General features: G+C 47.5%; 1 long non-coding RNA gene across 2 annotated transcripts in view; it reads right to left on the bottom strand.

Annotated features, from left to right (window-relative positions):
- The window catches only part of LOC144806565 (uncharacterized), a 337,938-nt gene that overhangs the window by 59,862 nt on the left and 259,340 nt on the right, over nucleotides 1-18,736 (bottom strand). For both annotated transcript variants that reach the window (XR_013605835.1, XR_013605836.1), the window contains exon 2: nucleotides 5,657-5,838. This is a non-coding gene — a long non-coding RNA (uncharacterized LOC144806565). The remainder of the gene's footprint in view (nucleotides 1-5,656; nucleotides 5,839-18,736) is intronic.

Below are 18,736 nucleotides of genomic sequence, written 5' to 3'. Positions count from 1 at the left end.
GACGGCTAATAACCACAACTAAGTGAGATAGGAAGATTGCCACGAGCAACACTTTAGAGGATGAATTCTGGTGAATCGGAAAATGATAAAAGAGCAGAAATGAAAAAGAAATATTGTAAAATATTGTTTAGTAGATGTGGCGTAGTATTATGTGTTTTGATTTTTCTATGTGTTTTATTAGCTTGTGTGGGTTGGGTTACTCACACTTTGCAGCCAATACCTGTACCTAAACCCACCTCTCACCCTATATCTTTTCACACTACTGTCTCCCCGCACCAGCTACGTACCCTCTCTGAACATGAACAGACCAGGAGAACGGAATACTTTAACAATTCATTCATACAGTTGTTGCATCAGCATCAACTGGTCACTAACACCACCGATTGTTGGGTCTGTGGGCTCATGCCTCACAGCACGGATAAGGGGATGCTATTTTTAGTCTTGCCGTTTTCTTATGAAGGATCCTCCTGGGCATTTCTGGCCATGCTTTCCAACGCATATGAGCACCAACCTCGATACCCTGTTAATACTGATGTTTGGTCACGAACCCTTGATGAAGGGAATAGTAGACCATGACAAAGAATACTGGTGAAGGTGGGAAGATCCCACCTGACGAGAAGCAAGCATATGATGGTTGGAACTTGACCCGATACAAAAACAGCCTTACAGATAGGGCTGGACGAAAAAGATCTCCACCCGTTTGGACTCTACCCCGTCGAGGCCATTACTGTTTGCAAGGGAATGGTCAGAATGTCAAAGCCCAATTAGGAAAGAGCACTTGTAACCATACTTATACTTTTTCATCTCAGACTTCTGCTCTGTTAATACCAGCTCAAGGTACATATTTTGTCTGTCACATGGTTGCCGATAAATTTTTCGGGATCGTGTTATGTGGCTTTCCTCCTTCCTCCAACATATACAGCCCCACACGGCAGGACAAGAGGGAGGGGACTTTATCAAAGGACTCCTCCAATTTTGGGGCCCTATGGCTAATAGCGGAGACATCAGACACCTTATTCGCGTTGTCGAGGCTACAGTAAACAATACGGTGGGGGCATTGAGACCTCACCGCTGAGCTTCTGGCGGACTGTCTCGTAACTTTACAGAACAGAATGGTGTTGGATGTTATTCTTGCAGATAGAGGCGGAGTATGCAAATTGATTGGGCCTAGCTGTTGTATTTACATACCAGACAACGCCCCTACAGTATACCTAGCCACTTTGTGAATAGGTCTGCTTTTCCCTGGAGACCTTGGTTTTGATCGAAGGCAGGCAGTCCTCCCAAGGTTCTGGAGGTAGCTGGGCTGCAAGACGAGTTGACTTTTGGTTCAGGATCATCCAGGGATGCAGGCAGGCCAGTAGGGCTGGGACCATGTCCGGCTTTCGAGCTGGGTACTCGACAGAATCCGCGCTGCTTCTTGCCACTGAATCCATCAGGCAATTTGTGGATGCAGGTCAAACGGTGGCCTTGATCCTGTTGGATCTAAGTGCCGCCTTTGACACTGTAGCCCATCACACGTTGGTAGTGTCTGAGGAAGGGTGGGGTATCTGGCAATGCCCTGAATTGCCTACAATCTTTTCTGTCGGGTCACTGCTTCCAGGTGAGACCGGGCAAACACTACTCCAGGGTCATCATGCTGAACCAGGGAGTGCTGCAGGGCTCGACCCTGAGCCCGACCCCGAGCCCGACCCCGTTTAATCTCTATGTAGCTCCCGTAGCGGAGACTGCTGAGGGGTCGGGATCAGGGTGGTATCCTATGCCGATTAAACGCACCTGGTGGTCTCCCTGACCCAGGCACAGGAGTTGGCTGCCTCCAACTTCATGGCATGCATGCAAGAATTGGCTGCATGGATAGCTAAGAACTGCCTGAAGTTGAATAGCAACAAGACAGAGGTGCTTGTGGTGGGTAAGGCCCCGACTGTGTTGTCATCGGCATGGTGGCCCCCAGGACTTGGGGGGTCACCTACGCCCTGTGTGCAGGCAAAGAACTTGGGAGTTTGGTTAGATCCCAGTCTTTCCTAAGACTATAAAACAAGACGGGTAGCAGGCGCCTGTTTTGGGATCCTGAAGGTCCTGCGTTAAACCTTGGACCTACTCCCTGTAGCGTCTAGGAAGACTCTGGTTCATGCCCTGGTGACGTTGCGCCTGGACTATGGTAATGTCCTTTATCTAGGCGCAACAACCAAGTGTATGCTCCGTCTGTAGGGAGTGCAGAATGTGGCAGCCCGCCTTATTTTGAGGCGTCCGAGAAGGGCATCGGCTAGGGCAGCCCTGGCCGCGTTACACTGACTCCCAATTAAAGAAAGAGTCACTTTCAAGGCACTTTGTGTCTGTCATCGGATCCTGCAGGGAAGGGCCCCTCCGTCGCGGTCGGATCTCCTGACCCCCCTATGTCCCCACACGTCAGCTGAGGTCAGGTGGGGTAGGATTGGTGTGCGTACCCGCCATTAAGAAAGCCAGTAGTGTACTGCCAGTGTCAATGGAACAAGCTAAGAAAAAACGGTGCAGAAAACCACAATAAGTGTAAATAATGCACGAGTAGTGTACTGCCAGTGTCAATGCAACAAGCTAAGAAAAAACGATGCAAAAAAGGCTGGCGACGAGTAGACGGACCATGTCGCGGGAATAGAGGCCAACGCTATCGGAACGAGAACGGAGATTCAAGCAGCCAAGATCAAAGGCAATCAGACCGGGAATGTTCACAGCGGACAGAAGTGGACGACCTCGACCACGGATAAAACTGGAAAGCGGGCCGATCAATAGACACCCAAACATAGATAACGCTGCAGACGCGCCGGCTTTGGACACTGGGCTGATGCGGGCCATGGAGGGAAGGGAAGGTCTGCGCTTCTCCATGGACTTTCTACCCCCTTCACGCAAGTACACTGTTCTGGGTTGGGATGAAGCCCTCTGCTGAGTTGGGGTAGCGGGAAGTTCAGAGTCCGTCGGGCAGGGAGGCAGGGTGGGAGGGTTTGACAAGGGGTTGGGAAGTATGGGTTCCGAGTTTTTTTGTTCTAGTTTGTAACGGCAATGATAACATGGTGGAATATCCCCTGGCTGACAGGTTTCCACATAACATGGTTGGATTACGGCTCACGCTCATCAACTACCGCATCACACACCCCAGTTGATTGTACCCAGGACACAGCCCCTGAAGCTGAGGTGACCCCGTCACACTACTCACTTGGAATGTACACAGGCTAGGAGACAAGATTAAGAGAGGACTGGTGCTACAAGCCCTGAAACGTCAAGCTCCCACATTGGCACTCCTGCAGGAAACACACCTCACAGTCACTGAGTGTAAGGCATTAGATAGATGGGGTATAAGATGGTGGTACACTCGGAGTTCTCGTCGGACTCCAGGGGAACGGGTATCCTGGTGCGGAAAAACTCTTCCTTCATAGTAATCCAAACCAGAAAAGATGATCAGGGGAGATTTGCAGCAATACAGGGTCAATGGGAAGGTAAGCTTATTAATGTGAGATCAGTATACATCCCCCCGGCGCTCCACACAGTGGCATTCCCAGCTCTTAGTGAATTTCTGCCTGCCCTGCCGGAAGGAGACCTTATTATCGGGGGGGGGGGGGAGTTTAATGACACAATGAATGCTAACTTAGACAGATATCCAATGGTGACGCGGGCACCTGGAGTGTCTCGCTTGTAGAGTTTCGCAGAGGCACTGGGGCTGGTTGACGTATGGAGGCATACCATCACACAACGCGACAATACACGTTTCATTCAAATGTACACATCAGTCTATCTAGAATAGACTATTTTTTGACATCGGAACCAGTCCGCAGAAAGTTGATGACATTACGATCAAACCCAGAGGTATATCAGACCACTCACCAGTAGTGTTAACCTTCTCCTACCACCACATGTCCCGTAAGAGGCTTTACTTTATCTATCCCGGATACTTACAAGTCCCGAAAATTTTAAAAGAAATCCGCAAAGCCACGAAATACTTCTTTGGGGAAAACACTGCATCTGTTGGTTCCCCGTCAGTTTTATGGGAAGCTTACAAGACTGTAATTAGGGGGCAGGCAATAGTCTCCAATACGGGACACAAACGAGAAAAAAAGAAAGAACTAATGGATCTAGAGCTAGAATTACACTCAGCCGAAACAGACCACTCGACGGACCCCACACCTGACTCGACGCACACTCTGCACCTCAAACAACAACAGTATAGGGATCATCTGCGAAGAGAGACGATGTCCAACCTCACAGCAACCAGACATAAGGTATATGATGTAGGGGACAAGGACGGGAAGCTCCTGGCTTGGCTTGATCGGTAAGAGCAGAGCACTAAGGGAATAGCGCACCTACAGGCAGCAGAGGGACAGTTCACAACAGACCCGTGGGCCATTATACGCACATTGGCAGGGCATTTCCGAGATGTTTATACATCGGCATCGGGCATGTCCGAGGCCGAGGCAGCAGCCTCCATAAAAGGTATAGAAATGCATAAAACTAACGCAGGAGGCTTCCTTGGAGCTGGAGGCGGATCTCACAGAGGACGAGTTGCAAGCCGCAATCTTCTCGCTGCAGTCAGGCAAAGCGCTGGGACCCAAAGGGATCCCGATAGAATTATATAAACAGATGGCGGACACTATCAGTTCACACTTACTGCGAATGTACACCGACAGCTTAGATAGAGGCGAACTGCTGCTTGACCAGCGACTGGCCACAATAGTGGCTATCCAGAAACCTGGTAAACCTCTGTCAGAGTGTACCTCTTATCGCCCAATATACCTGCTCAATGCGGAGGCAAAAATGTTTGCTAAAGTACTGGCAAAAAGACTGATGGCACACCTCCCGCATTTAGTTCACCCGGACCAATCAGGCTTCATGCCAAATAGAAACACTGCGCTAAACCTCAGACGCTTGCATGGAGCGATGGCTCAAGCACCAGCCCTGTCAGAGCCGGCGGTTGTCATATCCCTAAATGCGAGGATGGCTTTTTATATGGTGGAGTGGAGTTACCTTTTCGCTGTCCTTCCTCATTTGGGATTTGTCCCTAAGTTTTGTGTGTGGATCCGCCTACTGTACACCGGACCACTGGCGTATGTAACGGACAATGGGCACATATCGAACGCTATACCACTGGCGAGAGGAGACCTGCCGGAAGGAGACCTTATTATCGGGGGGATTTAATACCACAATGGATGCTAAGTTAGACAGATATCCGGTGAGGACGCAGGCACCTGGATTCTCTCGCTTGCAGAGTTTCGCGGAGGCACTGGGGCTGGTTGAATTTGGAGGCATACCCATCACACAACACAACAATACACGTTTCATTCAAATGCACACAACAGTCTATCTAGAATAGACAATTTTTTGACATCGGAAACCAGTCTGCAGAACGTTGATGACATTACGATCAAACCCAGAGGTATATCAGACCACTCACCAGTAGTGTTAACCTACTCCTACCACCAAATGTCCCGTAAGAGGCTTTACCCTATTTACCCCAGATACTTACAAGTCCCGTAAATTTGGAAAGAAATCCGCAAAGCCTCAAAATACTTCTTTGCGGAAAACACTGCATCTGTTGGTTCCCCGTCAGTTTTATGGGAAGCTTACAAGACGGTCATTACTTTGGCACCGCATCGTGTACATTGGGAGTTTGTTGCATCTTTTGAGTTTCACTCACGCTTGTTAAGCGGCACTGCAGAATTCCAACACCGACGAACGTCCATGGCAACTGAGTCTTGGCAATGATTTCAGCGCGTTGATCTTCGTCAAGACGTTACACAAGTCAGCGCGTTGATCTTCGTCAGGACATAGCACGCTTACGTCTGATGTCATCAGCAGGCATTTTTATCACCGGGGCAACTGTTCTTAAACAAAACACGAACAAATACGGTGATTTACATCTAAAGACTACACGACATTAAATGCTTCGTTTTTCTTGTTTTCTACAGTTTAACACTACGCAGCAATTTATTCTTCATTTTCTGGTAAACTACAAATAAACACTACGCAACCATTTATTCCTCAAAGTTAGCCAGCTTCTCTTCCTGGTGTTCTACGAAGAAATACTACACGGTGATTACTCTTCATTTCAACGCAAAGGACAACTAATGTGGTGTTTCTTTACAATGTGGTATTTAATTTTTTTTTAAATGATAGGGTATTTTCAAATGATATTAATATGTTAAGAGTCATAGTATAAAAATTATCATTCTATTACCACACAATATATAGTTACACATTTAAAACTTAGTTGATGCATATATACTGTATTTAATTCTGCTAGTTACATTTTCTTAATACAACGTGTAACTATGCAATTTGACCCCCAGCAAAGTTTTTGCAGTCCAAGGGTGATCCTCCCATGCCTTGGGCGAGATGGAAGGAAGAATTTATCACAAACATGAAGGCTATAGATGGCGAACACATGGGGGCAGAAAGAAAGAAAAGTATTTTTTTGCATTGTTTAGGTTCGGAGGGCAAGTTATTTTTAGATCATTGCCTCAAATTACTTCCCAGAGCTATGGAAGCGGTGATAATTTGAATGTGTATAATGAGGCTTTATTAAGAACAGAAAAAAGATTTAAGCCTGTTACAAGTATTGCTTTAAACAGATTCAAGTTCTATACTAGAGAGCAAAAATATGATGAAAGTTTCGATGACTTCCTCACAGGATTGAGATCTTTATCTTTGCATTGTAATTTTGGGTTGTTAACAGATGAAATGATAAGAGATCAAATCATAGTACATGTTAAAAATAAAACAATACAGGAAAGATTATGGGTTTTAGGAAATCCTAGTTTGGCTGAGGCAATTTCAGAAGCAAAGGCATTAGAACAGTCGGAAAAATGGATGGAGGTTGTCAAAGACAATGCAAATAAAAAATGGCAGAGGAGGAGGTTTGTTATATTAAACCAAAAAATGAGAACCAAATGCAACGACAACCCACACGTTTCCAACACAACTATCGAGGAAGTTCGAACACTAATATGTACAGGAATGTTCAAGGGTCAACACGGAACAATGCGGTTTGTTTTAGATGTGGCAATAAGTCTCATTTAGCATCATTTCCGGGTTGTCCTGCAATCAACAAGGAATGTAGGAACTGTGGTAGAGTAGGGCACTTCACAAGTGTATGTCGGGACATTAGACATAATGTCACACCCTCCAGAGGTGCAGTGTCATGTGTTGCGAATAATGAAGTAAACAGGCCTAATCTTGTACATGAAACAGACAAAGTAGATAGATGTTTTGTTGTTTCTATTATTGATGGAGTTCCTGATTATATTAGGAAATAACCTAATGGTGATTTTAGAGTTTGTGGAGTGAACATAGTGTTAATGGTAGATTCAGGGTCCCAGTAGACAATTATCACACATCAATATTTTGTAGAGCAGTTGAACAATTGTGTTTAGAGAATTTAGTACCATCTCACTTTTTGGCTGAAAGTTTTGAAGGCAATCAGATTGAAGTTGAGGGTTACTTTGGAGTGAGAATCTGTTTTAAGCATAGGAGTACTGATATTAAACTGTACATTGCAAGGAAAGGGGTTAATGTCCTGGGATGGCGTGATCAATATAAACTAGGAATTATATTGAATCCAAGAGCAAAAGAACCAGTCACTTTATAGTTCAAGTTCAAGTTCAGGAATTTGTATAGCGCACTACTCACCCAGAGGGTCTCAAGGCGCTTGAGGGAGGGTGGGTGCATTACTTATCGAATAGACAGGTTTTAAGCTGCTTTCTGAAGGAGAGGTGGTTCTGTGTAAGGCGGAGGTGAGTGGGGAGAGAATTCCAGGTTTTGGCCGCTAAGTAGGAGAAGGATCTTCCTCCAGCGGTGGATCTATGGACGCCTGGAATTACGGCGAGGGCTTGATTGGATGATCGTAGTTGGCGGGTGGGTGTGTAGAAGGACAGTCTTGTGTTGAGGCATTCGGGTCCTAGGTCCTAGAGGGCCTTGTGTGCGTGGGTGAGGAGACGGAACATTATTCTCTTGTTGACGGGGAGCCAGTGGAGGTCTTTCAGGTGACCGGAAATGTGAGCTTGACGGGGGATGTCCAGTATGAGTCTGGCTGAGGCGTTTTGGATGCGTTGGAGTTTTTTCTGTAGTTTGGCTGTGGTTCCGGCGTAAAGGGTATTTCCATAATCCAGTCGGCTAGTGACCAGTGCGTGGGTGACTGTCTTTCTTGTTTCGGTGGGGATCCAACAGAAGATTTTTTTGAGCATGCGTAGGATGTTGAAGCATGAAGATGAGACGGCGTTGACTTGTCTGGTCATCGAGAGGGAGGAGTCTAGTATGAAGCCCAGTGAACGTGCGTGATCTGTAGGTATGGGTGCTGTGCCCAGGGCCGGTGGCCACCATAAGTCGTCCCAGGAAGAGGGGGATGATCCTAAAATGAGTACTTCTGTTTTGTACGAGTTTAGCTTTAAACGTCTGTTCTTCATCCATTCGGCTACTTCGTGTAGATTGGATTTGGCGGTGTTTGGGTCTTTGGTGAGGGAGAGGATCAGCTGGGTGTCGTCTGCGTAGGAGATGATGTTGAGGTTGTGTTGTCGCGCGATGGATGTTGGACTCATGTAAACGTTGAAGAGGGTGGGACTGAGAGATGATCCTTGTGGAACGCCGCAGATGACTTCGGTGGCCTCTGATTTGAATGGGGGGAGGCGTACTCTCTGAGTCCTTCCGGCGAGGAACGAGATGATCCAGTCCAGAGCTTTTCCTTGTATTCCGACATTGCTGAGGCGTTGTATGAGGGTGCTATGACAGACTGTGTCGAAGGCGGCGGAGAGGTCGAGTAGGATGAGGGCAACTGTTTCTCCGTTGTCCAGTAGCGTTCGGATGTTGTCTGTAGCTGAGATGAGGGCGGTTTCGGTACTGTGATTGGCTCGGAAGCCAGACTGTGAGGGGTCGAGGGAATTGTTGGATTCAAGGAAGGCGGCGAGCTGATTATTGACGGCTTTCTCAATGACTTTGGCAGGGAATGGAGGAGTGAGATGGGGCGGTAGTTCTTTAAGTTCTTTATGTGATGATACACTATATAATCAGATTGCCACCATTGGTAACAACGATAACTGTAATGATAAAGAGAAGCAATTGGTAAACAGTTACAAGAATGTGTTTTGTGACAAGTTAGGGAAATTAAAGGATTTCTCTCATAGAATAGTTTTAAAGGAAAATGCCACACCTATCAAACAAAAAATTAGGGGAGTTCCAATTAGTGTAGGACAAGAATTGAAGGATATGTTAAAGAATTATCAGATGAGGGCATTATTGAAACTATTGAATCGGCTGAGTGGGTTTCCCCCATAGTTTTGGTCCGCAAACCGGATCAAAAATGGAGAGTATGTGTTGACCTTAGAGCTCTCAACTCTAATATTGTCATAGATTGTCACCCAATGCCAAATATTAACGAAGTTGTATCAATGTTTGAGGGAGCCCAGATATTTTCAATGTTAGATTTGCGATCAGCATACCACCAAATAGAACTTGAGGAGGAGTCAAAGAAACTCACAGCGTTAATTACGCCTTTTGGCCTATACCAATATACGAGAATGCCATTTGGCCTGGCGTCGGCGCGTCAGTGTTCTAAAGAGTGATGTTCCAGATATTTAGAGATTTGGATGAATTTGTCAAATGCTTCCAGGATGATATTTTAATTTTCTCAAGGAACGAAACTCAGCATGTATTTCATTTAGATGAAGTGTTGCAAAAGGTTAGAGAGCCATGGTCTCACATTGAGGGCACACAAATGTTATCTTTTCAAACGTACAGTCGAGTATTTGGGTCACACATTGTCTGGAAATGGAATTGTTCCAAAGAAGACTAATGTAGATGCAATTGTTAAAGCCCCATAATCTATTAATAAGGATCAGTTGTTATCGTTCACGGGTATGTGTGAATATTACAGTAAGTTTGTGGAAAATTTTGCGACTAAAATGGAACCATTGCGGGTTTTATTAAGACAAAATGTGTGGTCAAATGAACAACAGGAGGCTTTTGAATGTATAAAGATGGATATAATTAATGCTCCTACATTGAAACCCATTAGAATGAAGAAAGAGTGCATAATCACGGTGGATGCCAGTTTATATGGTTTAGGGGGCATTCTGTCCCAAAGAGAAGGAAAAGAGAAGTTGTGCGTGGCTTTTGCCTCACCCACATTGAACGAGTGTGAACGGAAATATGCAGCAATTGAGAGAGAATTGCTCGCGTGTGTGTGGGCGGTGGAACATTTTAGGTTATATGTGTGGGGTTGTAGATTTATCCTTAGGACAGACCATAAACCGCTAGTTAATATATTGTCCACAGGTGGCGGTTGGTATTCTTCTGCCAGGATTGCGAGGTTATCATCAAGATTGCAGGAGTACAATTTTAGCACAGAGTATGTTCCAGGAAAGAAAAATGTCACTGCCGATTTTCTATCTCGTCTGCTGTGTGAACAGGACAAGGTGGATGTGGTTAAGGAAGGAGAATTTATTGTGACTATAGCTGATGTGATGGGTGACCATTTTCAAGAGATTACAGAGGAGAAGTGGGACAGTTGTGTCAGGATAGAGGATAGGTGGAGTACTCTTAAAAAATATATAATGGAAGGATGGCCTAAAAAAAATTTAATTAAAGAAGAGCTCTTACCATTTGCAAGGGTGACGGATGAATTGGAATGGGAAAATGGTTTCTTGTTTAAGTCAGGCAAATGTGTTCCACCACAAGGTATGCAGGATGTCATACTCAAGTTGTCTCATAAGACACATCCGGGTATATCTTCTATGAAGAGGTTGATTAGGAGTTTCTTTTGGTGGCCTGGAATGGATGCATTTATAGATAGGACAGTAAGAGAATGTAAGAGTGTGTGTCGAGTAAGAAAATTCTAAAAACGAATGTTCCACCTTTAAAGGTTGTTAAGTGGCCAGACATGCCGAGGCAAAAGTTAGCCTTTGATATTTCAGGCCCATTTAAGAATTTACCAGAAAATTCACAATATGCACTAGTGTTGATTGATTTCCACTTAAAATGGCCAGAAGTAAAATTTGTACCCAATGCCACTACCAATGCGGTGATTGTTTTTTCAAAGAGATATTTGCTCGAGAAGGTTGTCCTTCTGTGTTAGTTACGGTCAATGGGGTGCAATTGAAATCATTAAAGATGGAGAATTTCTTAAAGGAACATGGTATTACACACAAGTGTATATCAGTATATGAACCACATGAGAATGGCCAGGTGGAACGGTTTAATAGGGTGTTGAAGTCTTATATAACAGATGTGGTGAGAACGCGTGGTGAATGGATGAATGAGTTAAGAGAGAGATTGTGGGTGTATCAAATTACACCCCATACAACAACAGAGCTTAGTCCATTTAAACTACTCAAAGGAAGAGATCCAGCTTCAAAAATGTGTCCATGGTGGTTTAAGAATAAGTGTCAAGGTAAACTGGACATTAAAGAATGTGTACATGATACAGCTAAGAGAGTAGAAGCGAAGCAACACAAGACCATGAGTTGGTACTGTAAAAAATGGAAGGTCAAAACTCATAATTTTGTTGTGGGGGATTGGGTAAGGATTATGAGACCAGGTCTGATGATGAAAGGGTCATGTAAGTTTGGTAAACCTATACAAATCAAAAAAGTGTTTAGTAATTCTGTAATTACTCAAGATGGAAAATTGTGGAATGTAAGAAGAATTGCTAAGTGTAATAATGTTGTTTCTGATTCTAGTTATAGATATAAACCCAAAACAGATGTATATATACAGATATAAACCCAACACAGATGTTTTGGCAATTTAAATACCTCAAACACTAATAATGTGCAGAATAAGAGATGATCCTTGCGATGTTTGCAGGAACCTGGGAAACTGAAACATGAATCAGACGGCACACAATGGGATGTCACAGTCAATGGTCCCAGCCCAACTGGCCTTTGTGACGAGCATGCAGAATCAAAGGCAGATATATTGGAACATGCCTTCAGTCCTGATGGCCCCACAGCCCAATACAGAATAGAATGCCAAATTCTCAACAAATTCAGGATTTCAACAAAATTCTTCAGTGATTAATAAGGATTTTTCACAACTTGCATCTACACTAGGAGTTTCTACTGGACTGAATCAGACTCAATGACTGTGCCTGAGACGGGAGAAGGATTGCATGCTTGGTGCAGTCCTAGAGGTCACCCAGAGCGGCCCTTTTGTTGAAGAAGTAAATGGTAATCCAGCATCTCTTTTAATCAATAAATGTCCTACACGTTCCACAGTCAGACTGACGGGAGCTCCCAACCCACCCCTCTTGGGAAAGTAGTGCAGGTTTAATTTGATTTGATTTGATTTATTATTTTATAGAGCGCGCGAATGCCCGAGGGCATCTTGGCGCTAAGACATAAGAAGGTTTTCTGGCCTGATCAAGCCCTCTAGCAGACTACCGTGAAAAGCCAGGTTTTCACTGCTTTTCTAAAAGAAAGCAGGGATGGACAGTTTTTTATAGAAATTGGAAGCAGGTTCCAAACTTTTGCTGTATGTAGAAGGAAACTTCTGCCTCCCCATCTGGCTCTTTTGAATCTGGGCACCAGGATCAATTTGGCTTGACTGGAAAAAAAGAAGCCTGGAGGGTTCATACTGTTTCAGACGGGTCTTTAAGAACTGAGCGCCAGACCCCTGGAGTGCCTCGTAGGCCAGACACAGTAATTTAAATTGAATCCTTTTGACGATAGGGAGCCAGTGCAGGGATTTTAAATTTATGGGTAATTGGCTCGTGTTTAGGAATGTCTAGCACCAGCCTTGCAGCTGCATTCTGCAGGCGCTGAAGTTTTGATAGAATTTGCAGCTTAGCTCCGGCATACAGGGCATTCCCATAGTCTATCCTAGACAGGGCAAGGGCAGTTACCATCTTTTTCCTGGCATCCTTTGGGATGAAGGGCAATAGTTTTTTAATCATTTTTAAAATGAACCAGACTGCCGAAGCCAATTTACTGGCCTGGGCGTCGAAGGAAAGATTGATATCTAAGGTCATACCCAGATTTTTGACCTTCTCTGCTGGAACCGAACAGCTGCCCAGGCTATCAGGCCACCACTCCGGGGACCAGATGTTTGAATCACCCCCTAGCACCAGAACCTCACTTTTATCTCCATTCAATTTCAGACAATTGGTGAGCATCCATTGACTGACTTGTACCATGCAGGATCTGAATTTCTCCGCTGTCTCTTTCACATCCTTGCTAATAGACACCACAATCTGGGTGTCGTCGGCGTAAGACACCGGTGTGAAGCCAGCTGCCCTAATGATTTCAGCTAATGTGGCTACATACAAATTAAAAAGGGTTGGACTTAAAGAGGACCCCTGGGGCACTCCGCAAGGGGAACTGAAAGTTTTTGAACTAGCTTCCCCCAGCTCGACTGAACAAATTCTGTTGCACAGGGGGGCGCTAGAGGGCGCGCAAGCGGAATGGCTGCCTAGGTTGGTAGCTCCCGTGCCTCACTGAGAGATCCTACATATATCCTGCGCCACAAGGTGTTTTTCTTACCTCAAATGCCAGCACAAGGTGCAGGACGGCGACCTTCACACTCGACCCGAGTTTGACGCTGCTGGGACCCGTGGAACTGAAGATATTGCCGCATCTATCTGCAGCGGAGATAGCCTGGTCTTTGAGGGCGCCTGGACCCGGCTGCTGAGCACTACGGCACACCGCGGCTGACCACGAGGGGTTGGGCCGCGTCCTCCGTCATCCGCCCGAAGCTGAGTCTGTGACTGGGAGAGGAGCCGACGGTTGGGGACGGGGTGCAGAGGCCTCTCTACCCCGCACCCTTCTGCCATCGGGGACTGCTGACCTCCGGCGCCTGGACCGCGGGTGAGCCGACTCTACCGCCGAGAGCGGGTTAAGCGCTGCAGCGCTCCTCGCGTGTCTGGGGGGCGGGCGGAGTTCTGGGCCTCGCAACGGGAGAGCGGAGGCCGCACAGAGCCTTGACGCGGCGCTGGGACTCCTCACCCTTGCTCCCAGGGCAGAACAGAACCGCGAAGTCCAGATCGACCGGGAGACGCCCGGGCTTCACAGGCTACACCCGCTATACTCCACGACCACTGGCCCGCCTCCTAGCTGCACGGTGGATTGCACCAGCTCCCTCGTGGCTGCAGCTTGCTGACCACTCTGGCCTCCACTGATCGCTGCACCCCACCATTACAGAGAGGACACTGGGGGACCGGAGACGGGCTGGAACACTGCGCCCTTCCCCCGACGGTGGCTGCAATCTCTCCTTGATGTCCTTATCAGGATCCTTCATGACTTTCAGTGTCTGACAGGACTACCGGCTGCCTGTCTACTTACCGGCCTGTACATACTGATCTCATACCCTACTGAAGGCGATCACATCTACTGGATACCACGACCATCATGGGGCGCCCGGATAACCGCCAAGCGAAATTGAGTTTTGATGGCGCCAAAAAAGGCGCCAAATCAGTGCCCACCGGTCCCGGTCCTTCGAGGGCTGTTACACCCCCGTCAACTGATTTGGACCTTCACAGCCTCTTTCAGGAGATGCGGCAAGGATTCGCTACTGTGGTTGAAAAGGTGGACGGTGTCACTGCACGACTGGACGCGCTGGTCCACAAGGTGGATCGCCATGAGGAGCGACTGACAGCCGTGGAACAACGTGTCTCTGATGGTGAGGATGTTTCCGCGACAAACACGACGCAACTAGCCCGGATGGACAATTTGCTTCGCATTATAGCGGCTAAAAATGAGGACTTGGAAGCCCGCAGCCGCCGGAGCAACATACGCATCACGAATGTGCCGGAATCCACAGATACAGGCAGAATGGAGCTATACGTCGAGAAGATGCTCAAGGGATCAATCGGTGAAGAAGCTTTTTCACCCCAATTCATTGTTGAACGAGCGCACCGGTCTTTAGCGCCTATGCCAAAACCTGGCCTGCCACCCCGGCCCATCATAGCTAAACTGCTGAACTATCGAGACCGGGACACTGCATTGAGAGCGGCCCGCACTCAGCGCTCGCTGAATTACAATGGTATTGCGTTTTCCATATATCCGGACTTTACCCCGATGGTGCAGGAGGAACGACGTAAATTTCTCCCGGTGAAAAAGAAGTTGCGTGAGGCACAGGTAGATTATGCCCTCCTGTATCCTGCTAAGCTGCGGATCACGCATCAGGGCACACAGCGCTTCTTCACGAATCCGCAGAAGGCTGAGGACTTCTTAAAATCACTACGGAGAGCACGCAGAGAAGAACGAGGAGCTGAGGCGGAGGCATCTGACGAGGACTTGCCGCCGGCACAGAATGCTCCTTGAATACCCGTGCGAACTATGTTGGTTCTTTTCTCTCTACGTGCTGCGTGACGCCCATCATCCTACCTGCGGACGCTGCGTTGAATACCTGCTTCGAACCTGCGAGGAAGTAACACACCTGTGGTAATGTACATCGAGGCCCACTCTCTAGGCCCTATGCTCCGCCGAGGGTGGTACAGATGGGAGCTATGGGCCGGGAGGGTGCTGTGCACACTCTATGCCTAACCCCTACAGGGTGTTCCCCCTGGGACTGCTACTGTTTTTATTGTTGTTGTTGCAGAGACTAGAAGGGGATGGTTGGGGGGGGGGAGGGTGGGGGGGGTTCATCGGCTACCGGCATGATTGGGATGCTGGGGTGGGAGGGAGGGTTGGCAGTTTTGAGACGAGGCAACTATCACTGGGACTGGGTATGCAGATTATGCGCCAAACTGTACTTTTAACTTGGTGGAATGCTTTTGAACTACACCTATTGCATTGGTTGGTACTGTTGTTTTTGCTATTGACCTACCTATGGCTACTTTAAATGTTAACTCTCAATTGACGACTATGTCTTGGAATGTTCGTGGTCTAAATAATGCCAAGAAGTGTCGTAGTGTACTAGCCTATCTGGATAGACATCATGTGCAGGTTGCCATGATACAGGAAACCCACTTGCCGCCACGTACTAACCCTACTTTTGCGAGTAGATGGGCTGGGGATCGAGTTTTCTCCTCGTACTCCACATATGCGAGAGGGGTGGCTATTATTGTGGCCCGCAATGTTCCGTTTTATAAATGTGGGGAACTGATGGATGGTGAGGGGCGGTATGCATTGTTGTGGGGCAGGCTGGGGAGAGATACTGTCACGTTTGCTGTTGCATATGCACCGAACACGGATGATCCTACCTTCTTCTCTGCACTCTGGGGCAAAATCATGGCTGTGGGCTCACGTCACGTCATCTGGGGAGGCGATTTCAACCTGGCTATGGTGCCACACCTAGATAGGGCGGATGGGCTATGCACTTACAAACCTAGAGCACGTGAGGCGCTGGAGGGGGTGCTTACAGAGGGCGAGCTGATTGACGCTTGGAGACACTTGCACCCATTCAGGAGGGAAGGCACACACTTCACGTCTCACACGGGAACATGGGCACGCCTGGATTATATTCTTGTCACCAAGGAGATAGCATCAACATTAACAGGGGGAAGGCACTTACCCAGGACATACTCTGACCACAGTCCTGTCATGCTTCAACTCCACATGCCGGGATGGGATAACCCTAGACCACACTGGAGACTCCGCCCTAACATATTGCTTGACACTGTCTTCCGCACTGAACTAGCTGAAGAGATAGCCGCTTTTTTCCCTAGAAATAGGGGTTCTGTGGATTCGGTGGAACATATATGGGAGGCCTTTAAGGTCACCGTTAGGGGATACTGTATCTCTAAGAGTTGCGGAGTCTTGCGCGACATACTCCGCACCATTGGCACGTTAGAGGGAGAGCTGAAGGACCTGGAATGCCGGATGGTGGAGGACACTAACCCTACACTGCATGCACTTTTCAGGGAGACACTTTCTAAGTATGAGGAGGAGGTCTCCAGGGAATCCAATTTTCGTGGTAAACACTGGCGGGCCAGGAAATACTGCGAAGGGGATCGTCCTGGGAAGGTACTTGCAATGCTCACTCAGGCCCCTAAGGGTCGCAATGTTATTGTCGAACTCGAGGACGCATCCGGTACCACCATTAGGGACTCGGATGAAATCCTCAACACGTTCACTGCACACTATCATGCATTATACACCTCTATCTCGAGCTCCGAAGCGTCCTATACCAGCTATTTAAAGGATGTTGCGCTCTGCTGGCTAAGCGATGGAGATAGAGCATTCCTTGCGGCACCTTTCGAAATTGACGAGATCCGTGATGCCATTATGTCCCTTCAGAATGGTAAAGCCCCTGGGCTGGATGGCATCCCTGCCGAGTTTTACAAAGCCTATATTGATATAATGGCTCCAGTGTTACGTGAAGTATACTCGGAGTCCCTTAGTGATGGCATTCTTCCTGGCTCCATGCGTGAAGTGGTTATCACCTCTCTTTTGAAACCCGGTAAAGACCCCTGTTCTTGCGACTCTTATCGCCCCCTTTCTCTCCTGAACTGTGATGTAAAAATTCTCGCTAAGGTTCTAGCTACCCGGCTGTCCTTACTAATGGCTCGAATCGTACTACCGGATCAATCTGGCTTCGTGGCTGGCCGGTCAACTTCACACAATCTTCGTACCCTGTTCTCTCTCCTGCGCACGGTTCATCCTGACACACCTATCGCAGCTGTCTTCCTAGATGCGACTAAGGCTTTCGACTCTGTCGAATGGTCCTACTTATTTTCGGTGTTGGCTAGTATGGGATTCCCGCCTTTGTTTCTATCTTGGGTTCGTCTGCTTTATACTCATCCCACGGCGAGGATATTGATCAACGGTCGCCTGTCGCAACCTATTGACATCACCAGAGGCACGCGCCAGGGCTGCCCACTTTCTCCCTTACTATTTGCCATAGCGGTTGAGCCTCTCGCCTGTCGCCTGCGTCAACTACATCGAGACGGGGCGATACAGTGCCTACAGCGACAAATCGACGTATCCCTCTATGCTGACGACATCACCATATATGTTAAACACCCAGTGATACACCTGAATCCCTTACTCAGGGAATTCATCATATTTGGTGGGATGTCAGGGGTACACATTAACTGGTCTAAATCCCAACTCTTCCCCTTGACGGCTGCGGTGGAGGATTTTCCTCTTGACTACCCATTGGAGTGGTGCCGGACGGATCTTAGATATCTGGGAATCCGTATATCCCGGGATCGGGAAGAGACATTGCGATCTAATTATGGAGTAGCTATTACCAAGCTGACCTCCACTGTGGATCGTTGGATCACCCTGCCGCTTTCCATGGCTGGCAGAGCATCCCTTATCAAAATGGTTATTCTCCCCCGTTTTCTCTACCTCTTCCTTAACATTCCCTACTACCCGGGCGCCTTTTTCTTTAAGACACTGAAAACGGAGGTGTGTAGGCTTTTCTGGGGAGGCAAGAACCCCCGGCTTAAATGGTCCACGCTTACTCTACCCTATGATAAAGGGGGCTTTGACATCCCTGATTTTCTAGAATATTATCTATGTGCGCAGGCGCACTACGCTTACCACTGGATGGCTCCCACGCCGTTTATGCCACATATAGCGGTAGAAGACTGGATAGTACACCCCCTTCCACTAAGTGGACTACTCCATTGTCCGGAATCGTCCATCACCACGCCGAACACCTCGGTATCATGCACAATGGATGCGTGGCGCCGGATAGCGAAACGGTTGTCCTGCCCCCTACCCTACTCGCCGAAACTGCCGCTTACCTACCACCCTAATCTCACCCTACTGTGGGAACGGGGTTTTCGTAACCTCTGTGCAAAGATCAATGTCTCCTGCTGGGGCGACTTATTTGCTGACGG

The sequence above is a fragment of the Lissotriton helveticus genome (assembly GCF_964261635.1).
Source record: "Lissotriton helveticus chromosome 1_1 unlocalized genomic scaffold, aLisHel1.1 SUPER_1_unloc_87, whole genome shotgun sequence".
Classification (NCBI taxonomy): domain Eukaryota; kingdom Metazoa; phylum Chordata; class Amphibia; order Caudata; family Salamandridae; genus Lissotriton; species Lissotriton helveticus.
This window is presented reverse-complemented; position numbering and strand designations above follow the sequence as displayed.